This window comes from Suricata suricatta, chromosome 1 (genome assembly GCF_006229205.1).
Source record: "Suricata suricatta isolate VVHF042 chromosome 1, meerkat_22Aug2017_6uvM2_HiC, whole genome shotgun sequence".
NCBI classification, from domain to species: domain Eukaryota; kingdom Metazoa; phylum Chordata; class Mammalia; order Carnivora; family Herpestidae; genus Suricata; species Suricata suricatta.
This window is the reverse complement of record NC_043700.1, coordinates 60,491,678-60,514,320: the sequence shown is the minus strand read 5'-3', so window position 1 is coordinate 60,514,320 and position 22,643 is coordinate 60,491,678. Positions and strand designations below refer to the sequence as shown.

General features: G+C 35.4%; 1 pseudogene; it reads right to left on the bottom strand.

The window, feature by feature from the left end:
* Positions 1 to 17,526: 17,526 nt before the first annotated feature.
* Positions 17,527 to 22,643, bottom strand: part of LOC115301022 — an 18,804-nt pseudogene continuing 13,687 nt past the window's right edge.

Below are 22,643 nucleotides of genomic sequence, written 5' to 3'. Positions count from 1 at the left end.
AAAAAATACAATATCTAAGATGAAAATTCACTAATAGATTTAAAACCAAAATATACATTAGAGTAAATGATAAAGAAACCTGAAAATACAACAACAACAAATTGTCCAAAATGTAGTGGGGGTGGGGTGGGGGGGAAGACTGAAAAATAAAAGACCAAGAAGGAGTGAAATATGGGAGGAAACCAAGCAGCTAAACATTCATGCATTTGAAAAGCCAGAAAGGAAGAGAAGAGAAGGAAGGGACAGACATCATATTACAAAAAATAAATGGTCAAAACGTTTCCAAAATTTATGATAATTAAATTCACAAATTCAAGATGCTTATTAAACCACAAACTGAGGAAATACAAAGAAAATCAGACCCAGGTATTCCAAATTCAAATTTCTGAAAACCTTTAAAAGAAAATCTTAAACAATACTGAAGAGAAAAAGACATGTTTATTATGAGAGAAGAAAAATAAGAATTGTGCCAACTTTTCTTTAGTCCATCTGGGAGAAAAAAAAAACTGTTAAGTCCAAACTAAATAGCAAAGAAAATATCCTTCAAAAATCAATATGAGATAATTTTCACATCTATAATAACTGAGAAAATCTAGGCTAACAATTCTGCATTACAAGAAATTTTAAAGAAAGTTCTTTAAGCAAAAGGAAAGTGGCACCAAATGGAAATGTGTAGCCGCACAAAAGCATGATGAATGCCAGAAATAGTAAATATGTGAGTAACTATCAAAGACATATTTTGTCTCATTTAAATTTTTATTTAAAAATCAATTATTAAAAGCAATACATTTTTGAATTTATAACATATATATAAATAAGTGTATGCAAAAAAAAAGACAAAGGATGGAAGGAAGAATGGAGACTATCAATATAAGGGTCTGATAAATGTAAAATACTATAATTTATGGTATACATTTAAATGTTATAACAGTAGATGATGATCAGCTAAATATGAATATTTAAATACTAGAAACCACTATAAAAATAAAATAAAATGATATAGTTTTGAGCCAGAGATGTAAATAAAATTGAATTCTAAAAATACTCATTCCAAAATAAAACAACAGAAAAGGAAAAAAAAAATAAAAACATGAGTAAAAATACAGCAGGATGATAGACTATAATTCCAAAGTATTGCTACTTATATTAAATATAATTGTCTAAACACTCTATATTAAAGGCAGAAATTATAAGATTTTATTAAAAAACAAAAGCATGTTAAATGTAGTCTTTAAAAGAACACACTTTAAATGGAACGACATGCATAAGTTAAATGAAAAAGCAAAGATATAGGTCATTCCAACTGGAAGAAGTAGACAAATTTATAACTATAGTCTGTGATTTCCACATTCCTCTTTCTCTCATTGATAGTAAAGGTGGATATAAACATATTAAACAAAACAAACAAACAAGAAAACACTGTCAACCAACTCCACACAAGAACTGCAAACAGAATTTTTTTCCAGGTGCACATAGAACCTTCACAAAGATATATCTTAAGTAGTGAAAAATATTCAACACATTTAAAATAGGTGAAATAATCAAATATCTGTTTTTTGATTACAATGGAACAAAATCAGAAATCAATAACAAGGAACTCTTAGAGCACCTGGGTGGCTCAGACAGGTAAGCATCTGACTCTTGATTTCAGCTCAGGTCATGATCTCACAGTTTGTGGGATCGAGCCCCATCTTGGGCTCTGCACTGACAGTAAGGTGCCTGCTTGGGATTCTGTCTCTACCTCTCTCTTTTCCCTGCCCACTCTCGCTCTCTCTCACTCTCAAAGTAGACAAACATTTTTTTTAAATCTAGAAAAATGCCTAAATAATTAGAAATATATCAATATGTTTGAAAAGCACCCATGAGGCAAGGCAGAAATCTCAAGAGCAATTTAAAAATGTTGAGAAATGAATGAGAATGAAAATATAGCACATCAAAACTTATAGGATGCAGTTATATCACTGTTTAAAGGGAAATCATTTATGGCTTTAAAGATTTATATTACAGAAGGAAAAAGGTTTAAAAGTAATGTTCTAACTTTCCACTCTACAAAGTGATAAAATGAGATCACATTAAATGAAAAGCAACTAAAATAAAATAAAAATATAGAAAATGTTGGTAAAGTAGGAGAAAATAGAGAAAAATCAACAATGGTAAATTAGGAAAAATAGAGAAAAATCAATGAAACGAAAAGCTTATTCTTTGAAAAGATAAATCAAATCAATACATTCCTATGGAGGCTGACCAAGAAGGGGGGAAAGGCTCTAATTAGAGCCTGTTAGAACATTACTTTTAAACCTTAAATTTACCAATAACACGAATGCAAGCAAAGTCATCACTAGGTAATCAATAGACATTAAAAAGATAATTAAAATTACTATAAGCGATTTATGTCATTAAATTTGACAAATTAGATACAGTATTTAAATTCCTTCACAGATACAAATTAATAAAGCTGCCATAAGAGGAAACAGAAAATCTTAGTAATTTATTTCTATTAAAGAAATTGAATTCATAGTTTAAAATGTTCCGACAAAGAAAATTCTATGTCCAGATGTCATTACTGAGGTTTATAGATATTTGAGTTAGAATACTAGTCTGACACACATTCTTTCAGAAAATATAAAAGAAGTGTACATTTTCCCAACTAATTTTTGAGAACAAAACCACTCCTCTATCAGATACATTCCAAAGGGAAAAAATTAGACCAGTATCTCTTATAAACATAATTGCCAAAATCTTTAACATAATTTTAACAAGATGAATAGACAAAATAAGTCTTATCATACGTAAGCATGTTAAATATGAAAAAAAGGTACTGCTCTGTAGTAAAGCTTAAAAGAAAAATAAAGACATAATTGACTCAATAAATAAAAAAATCATTTTATAAATCTCAACACTTGGAGACAAAAAAGTTTTAGCAAACTAAGAAGAAAAAGGAAAACACTCCCTTACTTGATGAATAATATTTAAAATTTCTAGCTAATAGAGAGGGAAAAAAAAAAAAAGAGAGAGAAAGAGAGACAAACCAAGAAACAAAACTACAGAGAACAAGCTGATGATGGGAGGTGGGTGGGCAGATGGGTTAACTAGGTGACGAGGATTGGATTAAAGAGTACACTGGAGATGAGCACCAGGTATCCTACGTAAGTGACGCTGAATCACTAAATTCGATGAATAAAACTAATATTACACTGTATGTTAACTGTCTGGTATTTAAACAAAACCTTGGGAAAAATAATTTTATAAAACCCAAAATAAATAAGTAAATATTTAAAAACTTTGAATTAAATTACAAAATTAAATTTAAAAATGCTTTTTAAAAAACCTAGTTTACACCACACTTAATGATAAAAAAAAACAACTTAAATACTTTCTTCCCTATGATCAGAAAGAAGACAAGAATGATCATTCTCATAATTTTCAGTCATTGTTTTCTTTGTGTCCAGAAAATATGATCAGGTAAGTGGACAAGACTTAGGAATCTCACAAAAAGCAATTGGAACTAAGTGAGTTAAGACAAATTATAGATTTGAAAATTCATATACAAAAAAAATCAATTGTATTATATACTGACCACAAACAATGATAAAATGTAATTTTCAAAAGTACCATCCCCCGAAAAAACACTTAGAGATAAATTACAGTATACGTAAAATCGGTACATTGAAAAATACAAAACTTTGCTGAGAGAAAATAAAGAAAATAAATTGATAAATCTGTTATGTTTTTAGAGTATCAATACTGTTAGATCAGTTCTTTCTAAATTCATAGATCCAGTACAATTACAATAAAAATTTATAGATCCAATGCAATTACATTTCAAAATTAAAATTTTTGTATAAAAATTGACAAATTATAATGTTCATATGCAAATATTCAGAATCCTCACTTTGATTCAAATTTAAATGAGAACAAAGTTGAGGAACTTGGATTACCAGATTTCAAGGTTTATTATAAATCTAGTAATCAAAACTTTGGATAGAAAAATGGGTCATGATTCCAGGGTTTTGTGATCGAGCCCCATGTCGGGACTTCACACTGAGAATGGAGCCTGCTTAAGATGATCTTTCTCTCTGTGACCCTTCCCACAGCACACGTGTGCATGTTCTCTCTTCTCTCTCTCTCTCTCTCTCTCAGTAAAAAAAATAGAAAAAAAATGTAAGCCATGGGGTGGGAGAAAATACTACTTATTACATGTATATAATTATTTTTTTAAATAAACAAAATTGATAAGCCTCTAACCAGGCTTCTCAAAAAAAAAAAAAAAAAGAGGACCTAAATAGATAAAATCACAAATGAAAAGGGATTTAATATAACCAATCCTTCAGAAATACAAGCAATTATCAGAGAATACTATGAAAAATTATATGCAACAAACTGGACAACCTAGAAGAAATGGACAAATTCTAAAACTTCCACACACTACCAAAACTCAAATGAGAAGAAATAGAAAATTTAAACAGATTCATAAGTAGTGAAGAAACTGAATCTGTTACCAAAAATCTCCCAACAAATAAGAGCCCGGGACCAGATTGCTTCCCTGGAGAATTCTATGAGATATTTAAAATCGAGTTAATACCTGTCCTTCACAAGCTGTCAAAAAAATAGAAATGGAAGGAACTTGCGGACTCATTTTACAAAGCCAGCACCACTTTGATTCCCAAACCAGACAGAGACCCAGCAAAAAAAAGAGAACTACAGGACAATATCCTTGATGAATATGGATGCAAAAATCCTCAACAAGATACTAGTAAATTGAATTCAACAGCATACGAAAAGAATTATCCACCATGATCAAGTGGGATTTGTTCCTGGATTGCAGGGATGGTTCAATATTTGCAAATCAATCAATGTGACACATCACATTAACAAAAGAACAACATGATCCTGTCAATAGATGCAGAAAAAGCATTTGACAAAATACAGCATTTTTTCTTAATAAAAACCCTAGAGAAAGTTGGGATAGAAAGAACATATGTAAACATCATAAAGTCCATTAATGAAAAGCTCACAACAAATATCATCCTCAATGGGGAAACTGAGATCTTTCTCCCAGAGATCAGGAACCCGACAAGGATGTTCACTCTCACCACTGTTGTTTTACATAGTGTTGGAGGCCCTCGCATCGCAATCGGACAACAAAATCAAATAAAAGGCATGAGAATTGCCAAAATTGAAGTCAAACTTTCACTTTTTGCAGACGACATGATACTCTACATGGAAAACCTGACAGACTCCACCAAAAGTCTGCTAGAAGTGATCCCCGAATTCAGCAAAGTTGCAGGATACAAAATCAATATACAAAAATCTGTTGCACTTTTATACACCAATAATGAAGCAACAGAAAGAGAAATAAAGATTCTGTCCCTATTTGCAATTGCACCAGGAAACATAAAATATCAAGGAATAAACCTAACCAAACGTGTAAAAAACATGTATGCTAAAAACTATAGAAAACTTATGAAGGAAATTGAAGAAGACACAAAGAAATAGAGAAAACATTCCATGATCATGGATTGGAAGAATAAATGTTGTTAAAATATCAATACTACCCAAAGCAATCTACACATTCAACGCAATTCCAATCAAAATTGCACCAGCATTCTTCTCAAAACTACAACAATCCTAAAATTTATGGAACCACAAAAGACCCCAAAGAGCCAAAGTAGTATTGAAGAAGAAAACCAAAACGGGAGGCACCACAATCCCAGACCTTAGCCTCTACTACAAAGCTGTCATCATCAAGACAGTTTGGTATTGGCACAAAAACAGACATATAGACCAATGAAATAGAGAACCCAGAACTGAACCCACAAATGTATGGCCAATTAATCTGTGACAAATCAGGAACGAGTATACAATGAAAAAAAGACAGCCTCTATAACAGATGGTGCTGGGTGAACTGGACAGCAACATGCAGAAGAATGAAACTAGATCACTTTCTTATACCATATACAAAAATAAACTCAGTGGATGAAGGACCTGAATGTGAGAAAGGAGACCATCAAAACCCTAGAGAAGAAAGCAGGAAACAACCTCTTTTACCTGAACCACAGCAATTTCTTACTTGACACATCTCCGAAGGCAAAGTAATCAAAAGCAAAAATGAACTATTGGAACCTCATCAAGATAAAAAGCTTCGAAACACAAATCAAAACCACACTGAGATACTACCTCACACCAGTCACAGTGGCTAAAATGAACAAATCAAGAGACTATAGATGCTGGCGAGGGTGGGGAGAGACGGGCACCCTCCTACACTGTTGGTGGGAATGTGAACTGGTGCAGCCACTCTGGAAAACAGTGTGGAGGTTCCTCAAAAAACTATCCATAGAACTCCCTTATGACCTAGCAATAGCACTGCTAGGGATTTACCCAAGAGAGACAGAAATGCTGATACATAGGAGCACATGTACCCCAATGTTCATAGCAGCAATGTCAACAATAGCCAAAACATGGAAAAATCCTAAATGTCCATCACCTGATGAGTGGATCAAGAAGATGTGGTATATATTCACGATGGAGTACTACATGGCAATGAGAATGAATGACATATGGCCATTTGTAGGAAAGTGGATGGACCTTGAGGCTGTCATGCTAAGCGAAATAAGTCAGGCAGAGAAAGACAGATACCATATGTTTGCACTCATAGGTCTAACAGGAAAACAGGAGAAACCTAATAATGGTGGACCAGGGGGAGGGGAAGAGGGAAAGAGAGTTGGGGAGAGAGAGAGAGAAACAAAACTTGAGAGACCATTGGATGCTGAAAATGAACTGAGAGTTGAAGGGAAAGGGGGGAATGGGGTGGTGGTGATGGTGGAGGGCACTTGTGGGGAAGAGCACTGGGTGTTGTATGGAAACCAATTTGACAATAAACTATTCAAAAAAAACCATTTTGTTATTAGTGTAAAAAAATAAAACAAAGTCTGAAAAATGAAAAAAAAAAGATAAAAACTTCTTCACTGCAAAGGAAACAGTCAAGAAAACTAATGGGCAAATGACTGAATGAGAAAAGATAGTTGCCAATGACATATCAGATAAAGGGCTAGTATCCAAAATCTATAAGGAATTGACAGACACCACACCTGAAAAACAAATAATCCAGTGGAGAAATGGAAAGAAGATATGAATAGACACTTATCCAAAGAAGACATCCAGATAGCCAACAGACACATGAAATAATTCTCAGTACCACTCATCATCAGAAAATACAAATCTATCACATTGAGATACCACCTCACACCAGTTAGAGTGGCTAAAATGAACAAATCAGGAGACTATAGATGCTGGAGAGGGTGTGGAGAAACAAGCACCCTCTTACACTGTTGGTGGGAATGCAAACTGGTGTAGCCACTCTGGAAACCAGTGTGGAGGTTCCTTAAAAAATTAACAATTGAACTCCCCTATGACCCAGCAATAGCACTGTTAGGAATTCGCCCAAGGGATACAGGAATGCTGATGGATAGTGGCACACATACCTGAATGTCCACAGCAGCACTTTCAATAGCCAAATCATGGAAAGAGCCTGAATGTCCATCAACTGATGAATGGATAAAGAAGATGTGGGTTATATATACAATGGAACAGTACTTGGCAATGAGAAAGAATGAAATCTGGCCATTTGCAGCGATGTGCATGGTACTGGAGTGTATTGTATTATGCCAAGTGAGGTAAGTCAGTCAGAGAAAGGCAGATACCATATGTTTTCACTCGCATGTGGATCTTAAGAAACTTAACAGTTGACCATGGGGGAGGCGAAGGGGAAAAAAGTTAGAGAGAGGGCGGGAGGCAAACCATAAGAGACTCTCAGATAATGAGATCAAACAGTGTTGATGGAAGGGTGGGGGAGAGAGGAAAGTGGGTGATGGGCATTGAGGAGGGCACTTATTGGAATGAGATGGATACCAATTTGACAATAAAATATATTTAAAAATGTTCTCATCATGAGACAAAACTGGTTTGTTAACTCTGTGTGGTGATGGATGCCAATTAAACTTATTGTGGTGACCATTTGATAATGTATATAAATATCAAATAATTATGCTGGACATCTGAAACTAATACAATATTATATCCAAATTATTTCTATTCCTGGTAAACTGAACCATCTTCATTTTATAGTTACTTTGGCTTACCACAGTAATACATCCCAAATGCAAATATTTTGCTTACCCAATAACAATGGGCTCATCATAATACTTTTCATATAAAAGGACAAGTTGCCGATGGCATCTAAGTTATATTGCAATATTTATTACTAAGCTAGATCCTTGAGTTTTAACTTTAAAATCTGTAGCCACAAGAGAAGTTAACATTGCTTTCTCAAAAACTGTCTGAGAGGCTTCGAAAATGTGCTCATTATTTCCTGTTGGCCTCTCTCTCTTCCATTCTCTGCCCTTCCCTACTCTGCTCTGTATCCTAAGACACAGCATAGAGTGCAGCAGTAGGCCTGCTGTATCCTCCGACTTTGGCCGGGTGTGGTAAGCACCAGGCACAGCAAGGGTATGGAGGGTTGAGGAAACTGAGGTCATGGTATTTACTTTCCCAATCTCCACTCTGTTTCTTTATTTTATTTTTTATTTAGTTATTTATTTTGAGAGACAGAGAGAGACAGCACGAGAAGGGGAGGGTCAGAGAGAGAGGGAGACACAGAATCCGAAACAGGCTCCAGGCTCTTAGCTAGTTGTCAGCACAGAGCCCCATACGGGGCTCAAACCCACTAACTGCGAGATCATGGCCTGAGCCAAAGCCGGATGCTTAACTGACTGAGCCACCCAGGCGCCCCTCTCCACTCTGTTTCATTACGTTTCTAACAGTAGTTGATATTCTCTTTAACTAGAACACCTGTTGAGTGATATTTCAATTTTCCCAGGTCTCTCCAGATGCACTGATTTCTTTGCTGTTGCTCCCAGGATTCCCACTATAATTACCCATGGGCTGCCTCACCATCTCTTTCAGTTCACTTCCCTCTGACTTCTTTAAATTATTCTTAGTAAAACCATTATGAATATGCTGTTTCTGCCACGACCCTGATACAATTTTGGTGTCATGAGCAGGATTCTGACTGGTTTGCTCTCATATATGTCAGCAGAATGATAAACTGCTATAGTGGCATCACAACTTTCCATTTCTTTTTACTAGAATGGCATGAAATTGAGTACAACTCATTGATGTACTTAGTTGCCAAGGCAAAAAAAAATGGTGATTGCAAAGATTATGGGATGTGATGACTGCTTCTGACTATTCTGGAGAGTTTATACAAAGGTAAGTATATGTTCCAAACATTGAATGCTCAATTCGTGTCACAGGTGGGTATGCGGAAAATGTTAATAGCAGCCTTAACAACTCCATTATTTTTAGTGGCACAGGGCAAACAACACTAAGGATCAAACCCAAGTCTGAGTGTAGGAAAGGCAGAATTGCAATGTTAGTGAAATGGACAGCTCGCCAAATCAGTCATGCTAAGGGAAGAAAACTTTTTGGGAAGTACAGCCACAGTAATAGAGATTTAGATACTCCTGAAATGTTCTTGGCAACGGCAGCAGCTACTCAATGTCAGCTCACCAAACCAGTCTTCATTGCAAAGAAATGTCTCAGTGACTTTGGGCAGCTGCCTCAAAGGAGGATACTGATTATTCTCAAAATCCAGCATCACCATCATCCATCCTGGTCTCCAATCTAATAATGAGAATTATATTTGAGTACTAAATAGAGGCAAAAGTGCATAGTCCTTTCCAAAATGAGAAACTGTATAGAGTGAAGGAATTGCAGGATCTTTGATAACTTCATTTGGCAAGACCCAAGGGGGGTGTTGGAAAATAACCTAAGGTATAGTAAGAGGAAGTGTGACACTGGACTAAGCCAATACTATGAGCATGGAAGTATTCACCTAGGTTCCAGATAAAATATGAAATAAAGTTCTTATGTGTGGTGGGGATAAATTTGACTCTAGTCACTATTGGAGTTTCACACCCCTTAACTTAACCCTGAGCCTAAGTCAGTTTACATACCTGCAACATATTAACGTAGGAGGATGCTTAGTTGTTTTAAAAAACTGCAACACAGCAACAAGTATACACTGCAAATCTTCCCAAGCTTTCTCCAGAGGGAGTTTTGGACATTAGTCAAGGTTACAAACAAAGCTCTGGGAAAAAGTTAAACACCCAGACCTTCAGTACAATCTAAGATACAGGTAAGATTATGACTGAATTGACTTTACTTCTGAAAAGATATGGTGACTATGGGCCTTTGAATTCCTATATCAGGAATGCATTTTTCTGAAGTTAATCAAAGAACATGAATAGAAACTGACTCGTAAAGAGAGAGACCCTGTAATTATTATATAATGTCCTTCTTCATCTCTTGTTACTGCCTTTACTTTAAAGCCCAGTTTGTCTGATATAAGTATGGCTACTCCAGCTTTCTTTTGGCTTCCAGTCGCATGATAGATATTTCTCCATCCCTTTACTTTCAACCTGAAGGTATCTTCAGGTCGAAAATGAGTCTCTTGTAGACATCAAATAGATGGATTTTGTTTTTTTATCCATTCTGCTACCCTGTGTCATTTGGTTGGAGCATTCAGTCCATTGACATTTAGTGTTATTACTGAAAAATGTGGGTGTAGAGTCATTGTGTTCTCCATAGAATTCATGTTTATAGTGGTGTCTCTGGCACCTTGTATTCTTTGCAACATTTCCCTCATAGAGTCCCTCTTAGGATTTCTGGTAGGGCTGGTTTGGTGGTCATGAATTCTCTCAATTTTTGTTTATTTGGGAACACCTTTATCTCTCCTTCTATTTTGAATGACAGGCTTGCTGGATTAAGGATTCTTGGCTGCATGTTTTTTTTTTTATTCATCACATTGAAGATTTCCTGTCATTCCTTCCTGGCCTGCCAAGTTTCATTAGATAGTAGCTTCTGAAGAGGATTCTCCCCAGCCACCTTGCTCTTTCTCTCCCTTGTATGCAGAGAAGGAGATAACCTCTGTGGACTATAAAATGCAGGCTCCCACACTCTCTAGATCCTACCTGGGAAGTAAAAGCAGTAGAGTTGAGAGCAAATGTTAGAGGCAGGTGATTTATTTCTTGGGGTACCTCCTATCTCACTGTAGTTTTGCCAGTGGCTACTTTTCTTATCAAATGCAGCTTCTCCTGGAAAGCCTCTCTCCTAGCGTTTCAGCTCGTCTTGGGTGATGATAATATCATTAGACTCTCTGGCCCCATCAACTCTGGGTAAAACAGCATTCAGCAGGTGCAGTCTCTGGGCTTTCCCTTTGCTTTTTTATTTCCTTTACTCCTGTACCTACTTTGGTATGCAGGTCTTTTCTGGAGCCTTTTCAGTCAAGCTTTTTACAAGAGCAAAATATTCATTTTTTTATAAAGTCTAACTTATCTTTTTTCTCTTTTAGAGTATACTTTTTATATCACATTTAATAACTCTTTGCCTAGCAAAAAGAAAAAATGATTTTTTCCTCTGGGTTCTTACGGAAGTTTTAGAGTTTTACATTAAGTACCTAGGAACACAATCCATTTTGAGATAATTTTATATAAGGTGTGAGGTATATATCAAAGTTAATTTAATTGCCTATGGACATCTGATTGTCCCAGCACCATATGTTGAAAGCTGTCCTTTATACTATTCTTTATGTTGTTGTCTAAGAGACTTACAACAATTCCCAATTATTCTTTTCCATTCTTTGACCTATTTTCTCATGTATTTTACTTATACAGTGCCATAAAAGCACAATATGTTGTCACTATTTTTCTCTTTAGTTAAATCCTGTTGATTGTACAATGTGTTTCCTGCCGGGAGACTGATACTGTATCCAAGGTCTCCTTTTTTTTCTAAGACGACATTGTCCAATATATTAATCACTAACTACTTGTGGTTAGATAAATGAAATTAAAGTTCACTTTTTCATCTACTCTAGCCACCTGTCAAGCACTCAACAGCTGCATGTGACTACTTACCACCTCATCATACACTGAAGACCAAAAGATTTCCTTGGTGGCAGGAAGCTCTATTGGGCAGCACTGCTATCAAAAAATATCTGTGGTCATATATTACTGGACATATTAAAGCTTATTAAATTTCACCTTCCTCATATTGATTTGTAGTAACATTATTGGTTAATAAGTGATAAACTTAGGTTTGCTTGAATAGTATTACTTGGGGTAATTTTTTAGTTACTCTAGGATTTGTAGGTAACAGCCATTAAAGTCATATGAGAAATGTGTCAGGGATTTCATACTTTCAAATGCTATTTTTATTTTTTTCTAAATATAATTTATTGTCAAGTTAGCTAACAGACAGTGTGTGCAGTGTGCTATTGGTTTCAGGAGTAGATTCCTGTGATTCGTTGCTTACATACAACACCCAGTGCTCATCCCAGCAAGGGCCCTCCTCAATGCCCATCACCCATTTTCCCTTTCCCTCTGTACCCTCCATCAAGAAGACTATTTTCCCCTTCCACTTCCCCCATGTTCTTCCGTTGAGTTTCTCAAATTCCACATATGAGTGAAAACCTATATCTGTCTTTCTCTGACTTATTTCATTTAGCATAAGACCCTCCAATTCCATCCACATTGTTGCAAATGGGAAGATTTCATTCTTTCTCATTGCCAAGTAGTATTTCATTATATAGAAACCATTGTTTTCTAAATCCATAGATATTTCTTTAAAGATTTTATTTTCCGTGGATGTGAGATTTTTTAACAACATTTAACATTGTATTTTTTGAGAAAGCAATTTCTGAAAAAGTGTTTTCTTCTCCTTTATGATTTCTAAATTTCACAGGGATTTTGCAACTGACAAACTGAAAATAGTCAGCAGCAAAAACCCCTGTAAAAGCAAAAACCAATTAGAAGACAATAGACAACAGACCAAGTAATATGTAATAAGACATATGTTACTATCTTCTCTATTTATAAATAATAGTATATCTGAATACTCTGAATATTTTATAAAATGAATCCATTTTAAATTTGGAATTTGATTTTTTTAACTGAAGCATAGTTGACACTGTTACATTAGTTTCAGGTGTGCCACACTGTGATTTGATGACTCCACACATTATGCTGTGCTCTCCACAAGTGTAGCTACCATTTGTTACCATATAACACTATTACAATACTCAAAAAGAAGATTATTTTACTATAATAATTATAATATCTCCTAGAACACAATATGTATTCCCCCATCAAAGATGGCATTTGGGGAGAAAAATAAGAATCTAGCTTGTTTTTTCTAAAAAAATTTAGAGCAGAACCTTATGCATTATTTTCTGTTTTCTGTAACCTTCAGACACAATAAAAGCATTTTTAATATTCTTCTTAAAACTAAACTTTATTCTTATCAAACACTCTGTCAGTGAAGATGAAAAGGGGCTCTCCAATAACCTTGTCGAATAATCTACCATCTGTTTTCATCCTTCTTCAAGATCAAACTACCTGTTACAGAAGTATTTTCTGTGAAAAGTTCACTTTAACTCAAAAGATTCACCCTAATCAGAACTATGTGTGAGTGTAATGACTTTTAATTACAACTAAACAGCTTTGTGGGATGTTTGTTGAGTGTCCAGAATGGTATTAGGCACTGTGGAGTATGCACGAAGGCATGAGAAAATAACATTGTGGAGGAGTTAAGGTTTATAAAAGGCTCTATTTACCTATTAATATAGTATCACACATAATAAATTTGTGCAGGACTGATAATAACTTCAGCATAACTTTCAGCATGAGTGACTCAGTATATCTTTGAGAGGGCATTTCCAGCTGAGAAAGTGAGATTAGAATGGTGGGGTGAAAATTATCAGAAGATGAGGTAGGTAAATGGAAGAGAAGAAGACGGTATGAGAAGATAATTTTGAGTATGTAATATGTGCTGTTGTATTTTGGTCTACAAGTAAAAAACCTGTAAGAAGGGAAAGACAACCCTCCACCACAAAAATCTATATTTTGTAGTAAAGAGTCAAAAGTTTATATCTGCTGTTCATGGACCAAGATACAAGAGATTCTGTATGTACTAAAAGTTGTTAATAGACTAGCCAATCACAACAATTCCATTTAAAATATTAGAGTACATGGGGATATGGGACACCTGGGTGGCTCAGTCAGTTAAGCAGCCCTCTTCGGCTCAGGTCACGCTCTCACGGTTTTGTGAGTTCGAGCCCTGCATCGGCTCTGTGCTGACAGCTCAGAGCCTGGAGCCTGTTTCAGGTTCTGTGTCTCCCTCTCTCTCTGTCCCTTTCCTGCTCTCACTCTGTCTCTCTCTATGTCTCAAAAATAAACAGGGGCGCCTGGGTGGCTCAGTCGGTTAAGCCTCCGACTTCGGCTCAGGTCAGATCTCAGGTTCGTGGGTTCGAGCCCCGCGTCAGGCTCTGTGCTGACAGCTGGCTCAGAGCCTGGAGCCTGCTTCCGGTTCTGTGTCTCCTTCTCTCTCTGACCCTCCCCCTCTCATGCTCTGTCTCTCCCTGTATCAAAAATAAAATAAAAAACATTAAAAAAAATTTTTTAAAATAAATAAAGACTAAAGAAAACTTAAAAAAAAATAAGAGTATATGGAGAGAACAGTGATGGTTGGGGTGGGTATATAAATGAGCTAAATTTCATCTATGTCTGTGGGAATCAAAGAATATTGCAAGCATTAGAAGTGTAAGTAATGAAAATTCATGAACCCAGTCACCAAGACAAGTAAAGGCAGAAATGGGTTCCAGTAACTGCCTCTGGAGCAAGAGACTGAAGGGGGAGATTGTTGCTTTATATTATGCTGACTAAAATTCCCATGCATGTTGACTCCTAGAAAATGGGTGTATTATGTCTAAGAGAAAAAGGATGTCCAAATTCAGAGATATTTTGTTAAAAGTATCCTTCTCAAAATCTTACTTTAAAAAACAACTGAAATATGTGTAGGAGGCACAGTGATTCCTCTAAGGCAAATATGCTGAGGAGTCAAAAACATGCCTTGTAATCCCCGCTTAGTTCCCACCTCCGTACGTTTCATTATTCATTTTTGCATCCAATTTAATACGTTAAAATGTGATTTGCTTCCCATCAGCTTCATTAAAAAATGACTTCAGAATATAATCAAAACACCAAGCACAACAAAAAATCTTTTTGAGATTAAAATACCCCCAAATGATTATACGATAATGAAATAAACCTTCAGTGCCCAAATTACTTTTTGGTTTGCAGCATGCTGTGATAAAGATGGCTGCCAAGATCAGCAAAGAAGAATCATAAATTTATATTGAGCTCTTAGTATATACCAAACACCATGCTATATGATCCTGATTTGCAGTATTTAACCTTCACAAAAATTTCTATGAAATAGGCAATAACATCACCTCTATTTTCACAGGAGTATACAAAGTTTCAGAGCTATTACATCATTTGTCTATGATCTTATAGCCACTATGCCTTAAAACTGAGATACAAAGTCTAGCTAACACCTGTGTGTTTAATTATTTTATTGATCCCTCCTTTAATGATACCTCAAAGTATCATTAGTAGAAAAGCTGCCATAATTCTGAGGCTTCAACTCTCTTGCCACATTTGTGGTGACTAGACCCTAAATGTCATAGATACTTTTGCTACTGTATAAATCATAGACAGTGTAGCTTGATTTTTTCAAGTCCATTTAGTAATCATGAAATTACAATAAATTTAGTTTATTAGGTTTCACATTCAGAATCTGCAAAGACTTTTATTTAAGTAGTAATATGTAGGAGGGGCAAGAATTCAGGGAAGTGAGACCTAGGATATCAACTCCTGGTAATAATTGAAGTTAGTAAAACATCTCCAGAGAAAAATTTAATCTGAAACCTTAAAAAAAAGTTTGTATCTTTTATTCTACACTTCTACTTCTAGAAATTTTTCTCTAGCCATGAGCAAGCTCACTGTGGTTGGGTTATAATATCAAAAAAATAAGCATGCTAAATATTTAACAGCAAGGAGACTGGTTTAAAAACTACGATATTTCAGTTCAATGATCTAACACCAGTTACAGGTGAAGCTGTGTAAGAATATTTGATGGCATGGGTATTGACAAGAGAACAGTGATCACCTCTAAATGGGGCTATAGAAAACTTCCCTTTTCACTTTTGTGTGTTACAAATCGTATCCACATGTTTAAGTATTTGCTTTTTAAAATAAAAATTAACTGCTCAAAATTTTTGTACCTGTGGTGAGACTTTTTTAAGATCTCATTTAAAAACCATTACAATATTGTAACTATGTATGATGAAGGATGTTAATGAAACTGACTGTGATGGTCATTTTGCAATATCTACAAACATCAAATTAGTATTTGTATACCTCAAACTAATATATCACATTAGATTATATCTCAATTAAAAAGAAAAAGAAAATGAATAATTACTCAAGCAAGATACCCTAATATGAGTTTCATGAATCAATGGACATCAACAGGGATCTGGGAATCTTCTGAAATCTCATGCAAAACACCCAGTGTCTCAGAGTTTGCATACTCTTCCGTAGAGAAAAATATGTCAATTCTCATAAGTGGCCAATAACTCAACCAAGTTTCAGGACTCTCAATCTAGATGCTGCATACAAATAAAATTAATTTAGTTAGCAATTTCTTTGGTTATATGGACAACTCTAAAATCCAAAGTAAATTATTTATGTACTATAAGTCATCACCAACTAAGACAAATCTTTTAGAGCTATAGCCACAGAGGAAATGTCAAAATACTTATTGTGGTATTGGATTTCTTAAATATTTATCATAATGTATGCTTAATTCATCTATATTCATCTATTACTGGGTAAAACTTATAATAAAGTTTTCTTTAATATACAAGTAAAGCCAGAATAATAAATCTACTTAACAGAGTTAAGACTGCCACAAGCTTAAGGAACCAAAGAGGTATATGCTTAGATAAAACCAAGACTCAAGTATCTGGCAGTATGATATAGAGTGAGGTCAAAAAACTATTACATTTAATAAAATCTAAAATACTACCTGAAAGACTGTTAACTATTTTTCATTCAAAAGATAAACTACATATTACTATTACCTCATTAATAGCTCTTTATTTGAACTTTTAAAAGATTCTGTAGTAAATATAATGTAAAGCATCAACTTTATAAAAAAAAATAAACATGGCACTTCCCAGGACTTTACAATCAAATATTTTGATTTACAAAGTTTGTTTTTGCTGTTTTGTTTTTGTTTTTGTAGGTTTAGTACTTTCCTAGTTCTCCAAATGATTGTCATCATATGTCCAGTTTTATGAACAATATCGAAGTCAGAGAAGTTAAATAATTTTTATTAAGAAACTCAGACAAGAGATAATAGAGTTGGGCATCCCATATACAGGTCTCTTATTCCCAATTCCAGAAAATTTAACAGATACGTGTTATGAATTGACATTCACACATCTATTTCTAAATACATGTTATATATATAAACTTATCATTACTAGTATAGTGAAGTAAATCTTAATTTCCTTGTTTCACAAACACAGCTGGCTGGTTGAGTTGGTTGCTTTTTGATAATTACTCAGAGACCGAATCCCATATTCTCCTCCAACTCCTTGGACTCTTCCTTTGCTTCCACCTTGGCTGGCGCCGCAGCAGCAGGAGGAGCAGGGGTTGGGGGAGAGTTTATGTGTCAACAGCCAAGGGGGCAGTTACCATGAATGCAGCTGGATCGGCCAAGAAGGCGTCTTGATCTTTTCAGCAAGTGGGAAGCTGTCATCAGTCTACACAGACAACGCCAGGACCTGGCTGTATCTATGATGACGAAATGGGATAGCGATGCAACAGCTGGGTGACTGATCTGCAAACAGATGCTGGCCACATTACGGACACCTTCCAGGAAGCAAGAAGGCGGCTTCCTCTGTGTTGCCAAGCACTTCAAGGTTGCAGAGGCTGTCACTGTCAAATACTTGCTGGGTGATTAGCCCAGAGGAGAAGAGATGCTCAGCAGCATGGCTTCACTGGCTCCCACCTCGTGTCTCATCTTAATCAGCTGTGTGCCACTCAGGATTTCAATAGTGCTCCCGGAGATGTTAGTGGTTATACCTAAAGCCTGAAGGAAGGAGGTCTTCTTGGGCCGTGGACCAGTATTCTGGGCTAGCACAGTGACTTCACATGGAGCTACAGCATTGGCCGCTTGCACCTTATTGGCCAACAGCATGCCCCTGATCTCAGTGAGGTCCTTTTAGGTGAACTCAAAGCCCACCTTCCTTTGGATATGAAGCAACAGTTTCTCCAGAGCTGGGCTGTCTTCCATATGCCCTCGGAAGACCTCGTACATCATGACATGTCATATCATTAATAAGATACTAATGGAAACTGCCACTGATATCCATTAATTTTATGCATGTGAATAAATGTTTATATTTTAGTTAATATTTTTTGACCAATAGCAGAGTACCTGTATAATTTTTTAATGTAACGTATTATGTGAACACATAACATTACTGTCTCTTACCAAAGAGTTAACTATCTTAGTGAAACCAGATGTTTGAAAGCTTTACCAAGGCTCTTCTAAGTGCAGTAACATATACAGGGTATAAATAGAGAGTGGCAGTGGCATTTCTCTGTGCTTATAGTAAATAAATGATTCATCAACAACCTGACAACCATAACATAAATCCACAGCTTCTCTGTAGATTTATGTCAGGTATTCATTCTCTTTCACGTGAATATGATTTGAAGGTTCTCCATAGGTTTGGAAGAAGAATGATCACTACCTAAGTCCTAACGATGACATAAAAGCAAATTCTTTGGACTATTTTAGGAAATCAACTACCTCATAAATCTTAGAAAGAAAATAATGAAAACATATTTTTCAATGTAGAGTATATGAAATTCCCTCTTTCTTTGCCTATTGATTAGAAACCTGTGCTCGAAGCTCTTAAGGAAGCAAAATATCTATGTAACCCAGTATTTCCATGTGAATAAACCAACAGAGATTAAAAAGGAAAAAGAAAGAAACCGACACTGGCAAACCCAAAAGTTAAGTATTTTTAATGAGAGTATTGAAATCAAACACACTGGATTCTCTGGTTCTAAGTAAACTTTATGCAGATGAAAACCTTAATGAAATTAGATCTAATTAACAGATTTTTATTAACAAAAATGGTTGTTGGAAATGGGTCCGTGAAATGTTGTGTGTTTTACTTTGAGTTAGTGGTAATGAGGTTCTGAGGGCTTGGTTATCTACTTCACCCAGAGACACCCTCCTGAAATTATGGGGTCTTGGCAATTTGACAAGTACCACTGGCTTGTCGTCATTGTCTCTATACCACAGATTGAAAGGATGGAAAGCAAGCTGATGGATTGATTTGATTAACCACCAAGCTGGAAGGTTGAAAGACGGAGCAAGCTGCTAATGCAGATGTGTTTTCTGATATAAAAAGGTAAGGAAAAGTGACTGTGACTGAATGAAGAAGCTATAAAATTAACAGTAAAATTACTCTCTAGTTATTCAAATGGCATCTGAAAACATGTGAAGTATACATAAATGGAATACATAATTTAATATTTAATGTATAAGTCCAACGTCTGCAAGGATGGAGATGCACACAACCTGTTTCTTGGTTACATTTTCAAATTTTGTATAAAAAAGCAACACACACAAATTATTCACTTTTATTCCATTAGCCTCAACAAGTGACACAATTACAGGAAATTCATGAAAAAGACAAAACAAATGGCAAATAATAGAGAAAAACAAGGATCGACCTCAGTGATCAGGGAATACAAATTAAAACCACAGTCAGATACCACTTCACACTCACCAGGCTAAAGTGTGAAAGGCTGTTGGTGAAAACATGGAGCAAGTGGAATGTTCATATACTGCTGGAGGAGGGGAGAAATGTAAAATTGGAAAACAGTTTGATGTCATGTAATGGTGAATACATGCATACCTAATGACTCACTACTTTCATCTCCAGTTAAATGGTGACAGATCAGAGTGGTATCAATAGAGATAGTGATGAGTGATTAGATTATTGGTGGTTTTAAAGGTAGAAGGATCAAGATTTCATGATTAATTTGATATGGTAAAAGAGAAAAGCACAAAATGCAACCCTAAGGTTTTGGCCTTGAGCAACTGGATGAGTGGTGCTATGTCCAGGTGAGACAGTGAACGCTATGGGCTGAGCAGGCCTGAGCGTGAGAGACATGAGAAGTTCAGGTATCTGTTAGTCAGTCAGCAAACACGTGCCATAGACAGTTGGATACACAAGTTTGAAACTCAAGAGAAAGGACTGGACTAGATACAGAAACTTTGGAGTTGCTGGAATATAGATGATATTTAAAACCGTATTACTGCTAATATCATCAAGTCAGAAAATGTAATTGGAGATGAGGAATGGCGAAATGCAAAGCTTGGTTACAATTACAGTGAATATCAGGAGCAGAAATAAACAGAAATGGAAATGTACACTGCTAAGCAACATATCTCAGTCACTCTCAGCTACTGTTTTGGAAAGCTTCTCCAGCCCCAGTAGGTCTGTTTCTCTAGTCTTCTATTTGCTGGGCACCACCATAATGGCCGTATGCCACCTGAGCTCCTCCAGCCCTCATCTTCACTCGTCACTCTTCCTTCATGCCCAGAAATGCCAGAAATGCTCTAGTTTTTCTGTAGAAATTACTCTCAAATCCTCACAAAATCTCTAATTTGTAACATATTAGTTCAGGGCACTAAAGGTCAGCCTCATCGCTGTATCTGTGAATTTCCATTAAAACAAGTTCAGTGTAACTTGTATATTTCCATATAGAAATAAACTTCACATATAGGTCTATTATATATATATGAAATTAAATGAACTGATATAAAATTCACATTGATATTTTGTTAGAGAAGACTATAAACATAAGATCTACAACTTTTCTATTTACATGCTTAAGAACCACAGTATTATTCTATCTAAATAAATATAGTCACATAAAATTATGAATTACAAGTAGAGCCACATTCTTAATGTATATTTATGTTAGAAAAAGAAGCATATATGCAAACATTTTGTGTGACAGGCAGGGGCTCTTCCATTTCTCTCTCCTCTATTTGCTATTCTTCCATAGTAAGTGCATAGTTACTATTCACTTGTGCATAGTTTTTCTATTCTCTTGTCTAGTTTGAGAAGAACAAAGCAAGGATGATAGTGGGAACTAAGTTTGTCTTTACTCATAAAACCCTGCAGCTAGATGTGGGGCCAGACAAAGGAAACAGATATTCTTTTATTAGCACAAAGGGCACCTTTGGGAATGGAAGAAAGGGCCAGACCTAACTAGGAAAAGTGTGGAGCAACAGTTTGGAATATCAGCAGGGGAAAAAATTGGTATCAGCTAGAAAAGAGGCCAGTAAAACATAACCTGCCCTTTAGAAAACTACAGGATAGTATGATTATCTTTGGCAAACTCCCATCGCCTCCTGCCTCTTTTTCTTATATCCATTGGTCTTATGTTTGATAACTATTTGCCTATGTTGAGATAACTATCTGCTATTTTATAAATGATAAATCATATATTCTGTGGCATTATTTTATTATTAGCATTATTTGTTACAAAGTGAGATTATTAAACCTTATATTACCAAATTTATTACCTCCAGCTACATGGTTTCAAATGCTACAATAATTTTTATAATTCACTAAGAATAAGCTCATATAAAATAAAGCTAAAAAAGAAAGAGGACTAATTAATAACAAAAGCACGTATGAGAGAATAAATCTCATTGGTAAGGTAAATCTATAGTAAAGGTAGGGGTTAATCTCTTATAAAACTAGTATGAAGATTTAAAGACAAAAGTAGTAAAAATGCTTATGATTACAAAATCAGTTAAGGGATACAAAAAATAAAGATAAGTAAAATATAATATCAAAAATACACAATGTAGGAAAGAAAGTGAAAATGTCAAGCTTTAAAATGCAAACTGAAGTTCTTATCAACTTAAAATGATACAAATATAAGTTATTATATGCAAACTTCATGGTTGACCATGAGTAAAAAAAAAAAGCCTGTAGTAAATACACAAAAGATTTTAAAAAAATGAGTATAAACAAACCACCAAAAAATTTGGAAAGAAAAAAGGAATAAAGGAAATACAAAAACAGCTCGAAAATAATTACCAAACTGGTAATAATCACATACCTAACAATAATTAATTTAAATGTAAATGGACTAAATTCTCCAATCAAATACATAGAGTGAATAAATGGACTAAAAAACAAAACAAAACGAAACAAACAACAAGGACCACCTTGGGTGACTCAGTGGGTTAAGTGTCCAACTCTTGATTTTGACTCAGGGCATGATCTCACAGTTATGAGATCAAGTCTTGCTTTGGGCTCTGTGCTGACTGTGGAGCCTGCTTCAAATTCTTTCCCTCTCCATGTGGCTGTCCTCTGCCTCCACTTTCTCCCTCTCTCTCTCCCCCTCTCTCTCTCAAAACAAACAAACAAATAAAATGGGACTTACATATGTGCTGCCTACAAGAGACTTACTTAACATATAAGGACACACATAGACTGAAAGTGAAGGAATGGAAAAAAGAGGTCTACTATAGATGTTGGAGAGGGTGTGGAGAGATGGGCACCCTCTTACACTGTTGGTGGCAATGTAAACTGGTGCAGCTGCTCTGGAAAACAGTGTGGAGGTTCCTCA